Source organism: Meles meles, chromosome 13 (assembly GCF_922984935.1).
Source record: "Meles meles chromosome 13, mMelMel3.1 paternal haplotype, whole genome shotgun sequence".
Classification (NCBI taxonomy): domain Eukaryota; kingdom Metazoa; phylum Chordata; class Mammalia; order Carnivora; family Mustelidae; genus Meles; species Meles meles.
The window spans coordinates 48,212,444-48,223,111 of NC_060078.1; the positions used below are offsets into that span (position 1 = coordinate 48,212,444).

At 39.8% G+C, this 10,668-nt stretch overlaps 1 non-coding gene across 1 annotated transcript; it reads right to left on the minus strand.

Annotated features, from left to right (window-relative positions):
- Nucleotides 1-10,237: 10,237 nt before the first annotated feature.
- On the minus strand, nucleotides 10,238-10,344 carry LOC123955840. The gene has a single exon (XR_006821385.1). It is a non-coding gene; the product is annotated as a U6 spliceosomal RNA (small nuclear RNA).
- Nucleotides 10,345-10,668: the final 324 nt, after the last annotated feature.

The window sequence follows — 10,668 nt, forward strand, 5'->3', positions numbered from 1 at the left end:
AATAAGTCAATCTGAGAAAAACAATTACCATACGCTTTCACTTGTATGTGGAATGTAAGAAACAGAGCAGATGAACATGAGGGAAAGGAAAAAAAGAGAGGCAAAACATAAGAGAGACTTCACTACAGAGAACAAAATGAGGATTGCTGGAGGGGAGGTGGATGGAGGATGTGATAAATGGGTGATGGATATTAAGGAGGGCACTTGTGATAAAAACTGGGTGTTATATGTAAGTGAAGAATCACCATTCTCCTAAAACTAGTATTACACTATATGTTAACTAATTGAATTTAAATAAAAGGTTGAAACTACAAAAATAAATTTCAAGATATATTTTATGCCGGGTTATAAAATAAATCTCAAAACATGTTAAAGGGGTGGAGGAGTCAAGATGGTGGAGAAGTAGCAGGCTGAGATGACATCAGGTAGCAGGAGATCAGCTAGATAGTTTATCAAACCATTCTGAACATCTACAATTCCTACAGGAGATCGAAGAGAAGAAGAGCAGCAATTCTAGAAACAGAAAATTGACCACTTTCTGAAAGATAGGACCTGTGGAGACATGAATCCAAAGTGATGGGAAGATAGACCGTGGGGGGAGGGGCCAGCTCTCGGCAAGTGGGGGAGCAACGGAGCACAAAATCAGAACTTTTCAAAGTCTGCTCCACTGAGAGACATCGCTCCAGAGGCTAAGCCGGGGACAGTGTGGTCTCAGGTCCCATGGGGTCACAGAAGGATCGGGGGTGTCTGAGTGTCACAGAGCTCGCAGGTATTAGAACAGGGAAGCTGAGATAGAACCAAGGAGTGAGCTCTCAACTCAGGGTAATTTAAACTGTGCTGTGTGGCACAGTCAGGCCACTGCTCTGTGATCAGAGACCCCACAAGATCTGGGGAGACCCCCCTGGAAGAGCACAGGGATCTGCTGGGTTTGGAGACTCCATGCAGGGCTGTGTGCCAGAGACAGAGATGCTTGGTCACAGGCTGGATGAACTTGGAGCGCAGCGAGAGGCCAGGAAGATGGGAGTGACTGAGCACTTTTCTCCAAGGGCACACTGAGGAGATGGGGCCCCAAGCTCTCCGCTCCTCCAGGCCAGAGATTGGGAGGCCGCCATTTTCATTCACATCCTCCAGGGCTCTACAGAAAGCATTTATGCAGCAAAAGCTCCCCAAAGTGAACCCGAGTGGATTACTTAACCCGGCCCATGATAAGGGCGGTGCAATTCGTCCTCAGGCAAAGACGGTTGAGAATCACTACAACAGGCACCTCCCCCAGAGGATCAGCAAGAAATCCAGCCAAGACCAAGTTCACTTACCAAGGAGAACAGCAGAATTCCAGAGAAGGAGAAACCAAAGCATGGAATTCATGGCTTTCTCCCAATGATTCTTTAGTCTTGCAAAGTTAATTAATTCTTTTTAAATTTTATTTTTTCTTATGTTAAATATTTTAAAAACTTTTACTCTTTCCTCTTTTAACATTTTTAAACTAGCTTATCTTAACAATATCACTATAAAAAATCTTTTTTGAACCTTTATTATTATCTAATTTTACTTTTTGTATACACATAGGGTTTTTCTTTAAAAATTTGGGATACTACTTCTAATAGATCAAAATATATGCTAAATCTAGCACAGGGCTTTGTTCTAGTCTCCAGCCTGAGCAAATTACCTCCACTTTCTTTTTTTTCATTCTCCCAACCAACTTACCAACTCATTTTTTAGAAATTAAAAAAAATTTTTTTCACCTTTATAGGCATATTCCATCCCTTCATTGTGTTTACCCTTATATATGTTTTTCATTCTTCAAAATTTTGGGAGGTAGTTTATTCTAAGAGACCAAAATACTCCCAAAATTAAGTGGGTGACTCTGTTCTATTCACCATCTAATATATATATTTTCTTTTTAAATTTTCTCTTCATTTTTTTCTTTTTTAATTTTTTTTTCTTTTTACCCCCTTCCTTCCCCCACAATTTGGGGTCTCCTGATTTGGTTAAAGCACATTTTCCTGGGGTCTTTGCCACCCTTTGAGTTTTTATTTGCTCCTTCATATATTCTTTTGCTTTTTAAAAAGATTTTATTTATTTATTGTCAGAGAGAGTGAGCACAGGCAGGCAGAGTGGCAGGCAGAGGCAGAGGGAGAAGCAGGCTCCCTGCTGATCAAGGAGCCTGATGTGAGACTCGATCCCAGGATGCTGGGATCATGACCTGACCCTAAGGCAGCTGCTTAACCAATTGAGCCACCCAGGTGTCCTATGCTCCTTCATATATTCTTATCTGGATAAAATGACAAGGCAGAAAACCTTACCACAAAAAAAGAAAAAAAAAAAAGGAACAAGAGGCAGTACTAAAGGCTAGGGACCTAATCAATACAGACATTGGTATTATGTCGATCTAGAGTCCGGAATGAAGATTCTCAAGGTGCTAGTTGGGCTCAAAAAGGCATGGAAGATATTAGAGAAACCCTGTCTGGAAAAATATAAGCCCTTTCTGGAGAAATAAAGGAACTAAAATCTAACCAAGCTGAAATCAAGAGAGCTACTAATGAGGTGCAATAAAAATGGAGGCTCTTACTGCTAGGATAAATGAGGCAGAAGAAAAAATTAGTGATATATAAGACCAAATGACAGAGAATAAAGAAGCTGAGCAAAAGAGAGACAAACAAATACTGGACCATGAGGGGAGAATTCGAGAGATAAGTGATACCATAAGATGAAACAACATTAGAATAGTTAGGATTCCAGAAGAAGAAGAAAGAGAGAGGGGAGCAGGAGGTATATTGGAGCGAATTATTGTAGAGAATTTCCCTAATATGGCAAAGGGAACAAGCATCAAAATCCAGGAGGTGCAGAGAACCCACCTCAAAATCAATAAGAACAGGTCCATACCCCGTCATCCAATAGTAAAATTTACAAGTCTTAGCAACAAAGAGAAAATCCTGAAAGCAGCCCGGAAAAAGAAGTCTGTAACATACAAAGGTAAAAATATTAGATGGGCAGCAGACTTATCCACAGAGACCTGGCAGGCCAGAAAGAACTGGCATGATATATTCAGAGCACTAAATGAGAAAACATGTAGCCAAGAATACTATATCCAGCTAGACTATCATTGAAAATAAAAGGAGAGATAAAAAGCTTCCAGGACAAACAAAAACTAAAAGAGATTGTAAACACCAAACCAGTTCTACAGGAAATATTGAAAGGGGTCCTCTAAGCAAAGAGAGACCCTAAAAGTAGTAGGCCAGAAAGGAACAGAGACAATATACAGTAACAGTCACCTTACAGGCAATACAATGGCACTAAATTCATATCTCTCAATAGTTACCCTGAATGTTAATGGGCTCAATGCCCCCAATCAAAAGACACAGGGTATCAGAATGGATAAAAAAACAAAATCCATCAATATGCTGTCTATAAGAAACTCATTTTAGACCCAAAGACACCTCCAGATTTAAAGTGAGGGGGTGGAAAAAAATTTATCATGCTATTGGACATCAAAAGAAAGCTGGTGTGGCAATCCTTATATCAAATCAATTAGATTTTAAGCCAAAGCCTATAATAAAAGATGAGGAAGGACACTATATCATACTCAAAGGGTCTGTCCAACAAGAAGATCTCACAATTTTAAATATATATGCCCCTAACACAGGAGCATCCAACTACATAAACCAATTAATATCAAAACCAAAGAAACACATCGGCAATAATACAATAATAATAGAGTACTTTAACAGTCCCCTCACTGAAATAGACAGGTCATCCAAGTAAAAGATCAACAAGGAAATGAATACCTTAAATGACACACTGGATCAGATGGACATCACAGATCTATTCAGAACATTCCATCCCAGTGCTACAGAATACACATTCGTCTCTAGTGCACATGGAACATTCTCCAGAATAGATCACATCCTGGGTCACAAATCAGGTCTCAATTGATACCAAAAAATTAGGAACATTCCCTGCATATTTTCAGACCACAGTGCTTTGAAACTAGAACCCATCCACAAGAGGAGGGTTGGAAAGAACTCAAATACATGGAGGCTAAAGAACATCTCACTAAAGTATGAATGGGTCAACCAGGAAATTGAAGAAGAATTTTAACAATTCATGGAAACAAATGAAAATGAAAACACAATGGTTCAAAATCTGTGGAACACAGCAAAGGCAGTCCTGAGAGGAAAATATATAGTGATACAAGCCTTTCTCAAGAAACAAGTAAGGTCTCAAATACACAACCTAAACCTTACACCCAAAGGAGCTGGAGAAAGAACAGCAAAGAAGACCTAAACCTAGCAGGAGGAGAGAAATAATAAAGATCCGAGCAGAAATCAATGAAATTGAAACAAACAAAAAAACTCAATAGAACAAATCAATGAAACTAGGAGTTGGTTCTTTGAAAGAATTACTAAGACTGATAAACCCCTGGCCAGACTTACCAAAAAGAAAAGAGAAAGGACCCAAATAAATAAAATCACAAATGAAAGAGGAAAGATCACAACCAACACCAAAGAAATACAAACAATTATAAGAAAATATAATGAGCAACTATACGCCAGCAAATTTGACAATCTGGAAGAAATGGATGCATTCTTAGGGACATATAAACTACCACAACTGAAATTGGAAGAAATAGAAAACCTGAACAGACTCATAACTTGTAAGGAGATTGAAGCAGTCATCAAAAATCTCACAACAAAAAGAGCCCAGGACCGGACGGCCTCCCAGGGGAATTCTACCAAACATTTAAAGAAGAATGAATTCTTCTTTAACTCCTGAAACTGTTCTCCTGAAAATGTTCCAAGAAATAGAAATGGAAGGAAAACTTCCAAACTCATTTTATGAGGCCAGCATCACATTGATCACAAAACCCAACAAGAATCCCATCAAAAAAGAGAATTACAGACCAATGTCCTCCCCCCCCCCACTTTTTAAATAATTTCCTTTGAGAGTAACAGTATTCATTGTTTCTGCACCACACCCTGTGCTCCATGCAAAACGTGCCTTCCCTATTACCCACTACCTGGTTCCCCAACTTCCCAACTCCCACACCTTCAAAACCCTCAGGTTGTTTTTCAGAGTCCCTAGTCTCTCATGGTTCATCTCCCCTTCCAATTTCCCTCAACTCCCTTCTCCTCTCCATCTCCCCATGTCCTCCATGTTCTTTGTTATGCTGCACAAAGAAGTGAGACCATATGATACTTGACTCTCTCTGCTTGACTTATTTCACTCAGCATGATCTCTTCCAGTCCCATCCGTGTTGCTACAATAGTTGGGTATTCATCCTTTCTGATGGAGGCATAATACTCTACCGTGCATATGGACCACATCTTCCTTCTCCATTCATCCGTTGAAGGGCATCTTGATTCTTTCCACAGTTTGGCGCCCGTGACCATTGCTGCTATAAACATTAGGGTACAGATGGCTCTTCTTTTCACTACATCTGTATCTTTGGGGTAAATACCCAGTAGTGCAATTGCAGGGTCATAGGGAAGCTCTATTTTTAATTTCTTGAGGAATCTCCACACTGTTCTCCAAAGTGGCTGCACCAACTTGCATTCCCACCAACAGTGTAAGAGAGTTTCCCCTTTCTCCACATGCTCTCCAACACATGTTGTTTCCTGTCTTGCTAATTTTGGCCATTCTAACTGATGTCAGGTGATATCTCAATGTGGTTTTAATTTGAATCTCCCTGATGAACAGTGATGATGAACATTTGTTCATGTGTCTGATAGCCATTTGTATGTCTTCATTGGAGAAGTGTCTGTTCATATCCTCTGCCCATTTTTTGATATGATTATCTGTTTTGTGTGTGTTGAGGTGTTCTTTATAGATCTGGATATCAACCTGGATATCAACCTGGATATCAACCTTTTTGTCTGTACTGTCATTTGCAAATATCTTCTCCCATTCCGTGGGTTACCTTTTTGTTTTGGTGACTGTTTCCTTTGCTGTGCAGAAGCTTTTGATCTTGATGAAGTCCCAAAAGTTCATTTTCGCTTTTGTTTCCTTTGCCTTTGGAGACATATCTTGAAAGACGTTGCTGTGGCTGATATGGAAGAGGTTACTGCCTATGTTCACCTCTAGGATTCTGATGGATTCCTGTCTCACATTGACGTCTTTTATCCATTTTGAGTTTATCTTTGTGTATGGTGTAAGAGAATGGTCGAGTTTCATTCTTCTACATATAGCTGTCCAGTTTTCCCAGCACCATTTATTGAAGAGACTTTTTTCCGCTGTATATCTTTTCCTCTTTTGTCGAAGATTTTTTGACCATAGAGTTGAGGGTCCATATCTGGGCTCTCCACTCTGTTCCACTGGTCTATGTGTCTGTTTTTATGCCAGTACCACGCTTTCTTGGTGATCATAGCTTTGTAGTAAAGCTTGAAATCAGGTAAGGTGATGCCGCCAGTTTTGTTTTTGTTTTTCAACATTTCCTTAGCTATAAACATTCGGGTACACGTGCCCCTTCGGATCACTATGTTTGTATCTTTAGGGTAAATACCCAGTAGTGCAATTGCTGGGTCATAGGGTAGTTCTATTTTCAACATTTTGAGGAACCTCCATGCTGTTTTCCAGAGTGGTTGGACCAGCTTGCATTCCCACCAACAGTGGAGGAGGGTTCCCCTTTCTCCACATGCTCTCCAGCATCTGTCATTTCCTGACTTGTTAATTTTAGCCATTCTGACTGGTGTGAGGTGATATCTCGTTGTGGTTTTGATTTGTATTTCCCTGATGCCGAGTGACGTGGAGCACTTTTTCATGTGTCTGTTGGCCATCTGGATGTCTTCTTTGCAGAAATGTCTGTTCATGTCCTCTGCCCATTTCTTGATTGGATTGTTTGTTCTTTGGGTGTTGAGTTTGCTAAGTTCCTTATAGATTTTGGATACTAGCCCTTTATCTGATATGTCGTTTGCAAATATCTTCTCCCATTCTGTCAGCTGTCTTTTGGTTTTGTTAACTGTTTCCTTTGCTGTGCAAAAGCTTTTGATCTTGATGAAATCCCAATAGTTCATTTTTGCCCTTGCTTCCCTTGCCTTTGCCGTTGTTCCTAGGAAGATGTTGCTGCGGCTGAGGTCGAAGAGGTTGCTGCCTGCATTCTCCTCAAGGATTTTGATGGATTCCTTTCTCACATTGAGGTCCTTCATCCATTTGGAGTCTATTTTCGTGTGTGGTGTAAGGAAGTGGTCCAATTTCATTTTTCTGCATGTGGCTGTCCAATTTTCCCAGCACCATTTATTGAAGAGGCTGTCTTTTTTCCATTGGACATTCTTTCCTGCTTTGTCGAAGATGAGTTGGCCATAGAGTTGAGGGTCGATTTCTGGGCTCTCTATTCTGTTCCACTGATCGATGTGTCTGTTTTTGTGCCAGTAGCATGCTGTCTTGATGATGACAGCTTTGTAATAGAGCTTGAAGTCCGGAATTGTGATGCCACCAACTTTGGCTTTGTTCTTCAATATTCCTTAGCAATTCGGGGTCCCTTCTGATTCCATACAAATTTTAGGATTATTTGCTCCAGCTCTTTGAAAAATACCGGTGGAATTTTGATTGGAATGGCATTAAAAGTATTGATTGCTCTAGGCAGTATAGACATTTTAACAATGTTTATTCTTCCAGTCCAAGAGCATGGAAAGGTCTTCCATCTTTTTGTGTCTTCTGCAATTTCTTTCATGAGTATTCTGTAGTTCCTCGAGTACAAAACCTTTATCTCTTTGGTTAGGTTTATTCCCAGGTATCTTATGGTTCTTGGTGCTATAGTAAATGGAATCGATTCTCTAATTTCCCTTTCTGTATTTTCATTGTTAGTGTATAAGAAAGCCACTGATTTCTGTACATTGACTTTGTATCCTGCCACGTTACTGAATTGCTGTATGAGTTCTAGTAGTTTGGGGGTGGAGTCTTTGGGGTTTTCCATATAAAGAATCATATCATCTGCAAAGAGAGAGAGTTTGACTTCTTCCTTGCCAATTTGGATACCTTTTATTTCTCTTTGTTGTCTGATTGCTGTTGCTAGGACTACTAATACTATGTTGAACAAGAGTGGTGAGAGTGGTCATCCTTGTTGTGTTCCTGGTCTCAACGGGAAGGCTGTGAGCTTTTTCCCATTGAGGATCATATTTGCTGTGGGTCTTTCATAGATAGATTTTATGAAGTTCAGGAATGTTCCCTCTATCCCTATTCTTTGAACCATTTTCATCATGAACGGATGCTGGATTTTGTCAAATGCTTTTCTGCATCAATTGAGAGGACCATGTGATTCTTCTCTCTTCTCTTATTGATTTGTTCTATCACATTGATTGATTTGCGAATGTTGAACCATCCTTGTAACCCAGGGATGAATCCCACCTGGTCATGGTGGATAATCTTTTTAATGGTCTGCTGGATCCTGTTTGTTAGGATCTTGTTGAGAATCTTAGCATTCATATTCATCAGTGATATTGGTCTGAAATTCTCCTTTTTGGTAGGGTCTTTGCCTGGTTTGGGGATCAGGGTAATGCTGGCTTCATAAAAAGAGTCTGGAAGTTTTCCTTCTGCTTCAATTTTTTGAAACAGCTTCAGGAGAATTGGTGTTATTTCTTCTTTGAAAGTTTGGTAGAATTACCCAGGCAGGGAATCCATCAGGTCCTGGGCTCTTGTTTTTTGGGAGGTTTTTGATCACTGCTTCAATCTCATTACTAGATATCGGTCTATTCAGGTTGTCAATTTCTTCCTGGTTCAATTTTGGGAGTTTGTAGTTTTCCAGGAATGCATCCATTTCATCTAGGTTGCTTAGCTTATTGGCATATAACTGTTGGTAATAATTTCTGATGATTGTTTCTATTTCCTTGGTGTTAGTTGTGATCTCTCCCTTTTCATTCATAATTATATTAATTTGGGCTTTCTCTCTTTTCTTTTGGATTAGTGTGGCCAATGGTTTATTGATCTTATTGATTCTTTCAAAAAACCAGCTTCTGGGGCGCCTGGGTGACTCAGTGGGTTAAGCCGCTGCCTTCGGCTCGGGTCATGATCTCGGGGTCCTGGGATCGAGTCCCACATGGGGCTCTCTGCTCAGCAGGGAGCCTGCTCCCTCTCTCTCTCTCTCTCTGCCTGCCTCTCTATGTACTTGTGATCTGTCTCTGTCAAATAAATGTTTAAAAAAAAAACAGCTTCTGGTTTCATTGATACGTTCCACTGTATCTCTGGTTTCTACCTCATTGATCTATGCTCTAATCTTGATTATTTCCCTTCTTGCATGTGGAGTTGGTTTGATTTGTTGTTGATTCTCCAGTTCTTTAAGGTGTAGAGACAGCTGGTGTATTCTGAATTTTTCAATTTTTTTGAGGGAGGCTTGGATGGCTATGTATTTCCCCCTTAGAATCATCTTTGCTGTATCCCATAGGTTTTGGACCAAAGCTTCTTCATTCTCATTGGTTTCCATGAATTGTTTAAGTTCTTCTTTGATCTCCTGGTTGATCCAAGCATTCTTAAGCAAGGTAGTCTTTAGCTTCCAGGTGTTTGAGTTCATTCTGAACTTTTCCTTGTGATTGAATTCCAGTTTCAAAGCATTGTGACCTGAGAATATGCAGGGAATAATGTCAGTCTTTTGGTATCGGTTGAGTCCTGCTTTGTGACGAGTATGTGGTCTATTCTGGAGAAGGTTCTATGTGCAGTTGAGAAGAATGAGTATTCTGTTGTTTTAGGGTGGAATGTTCTGTATATGTCTATGAGGTCCATCTGGTCCAATATTTCATTCAATGCTCTTATTTCTTTATTGATTTTCTGCTTTGATGATCTGTCTTTTACTGAGAGAGGTGTGTTAAGATCTCCTACTATTAATGTATCCATATCAATATGACTCATTATCTTGATTAATAGTTTTCTTATGTAATTGGCTGCTCCCATATTGGGGGCATAGATATTTACAATTGTTAGATCATCTTGGTGGATAGTCCCTTTAAGAATTATGGAGGGTCCTTCTGTATCTCTGACTACAGTTTTTAGTTTAAAATCTAATTTACCTGATATGAGAATCACTACCCCGGCCTTCTTTTGAGGCCCATTGGTATGAAAGATTCTTCTCCATCCCTTCACTTTCAGTCTGGGTGTATCTTTAGGTTCAAAATAGGTCTCTTGTAGACAACGTGTGGATGGGTCCTGTCATTTTATCCAATCTGCAACCCTGTGTCACTTTATGGGCACATTTAGGCTATTCACATTGAGAGTGATTATTGATAGATAAGTTTTTATTGACATTGTGTTACCTTAAAATATGGAGCACTTCACGTATTTTCATGTCATCCTTGTGCAGGGGCCATGCTAATCTTCTCTGTATCATTCCAATTTTAGTACATGTGGTGCCGAAGTGAGCACCAGACCAATGTCCTTGATTAAAACAGGTGTGAAAATTCTCACCAAAATACTAGCCAATAGGATCCAACAGTACATTAAAAGGATCATTCACCACAACCAAGTGGGATTTATTCCAGGGCTGCAGGGTTGGTTCAACATCTGCAAATCAACCAATGTGATACAATACATTAATAAAAGAAAAAACAAGAACCATATGATACTCTCAATAGGTGCTGAAAAAGCATTTGACAAAGTACGCATCCTTTCCTGATCAAAACTCTTCAAAGTGTAGTGATAGAGGGTGCCTACATCAATATCATCAAAACCATCTATGAAAAACCCACC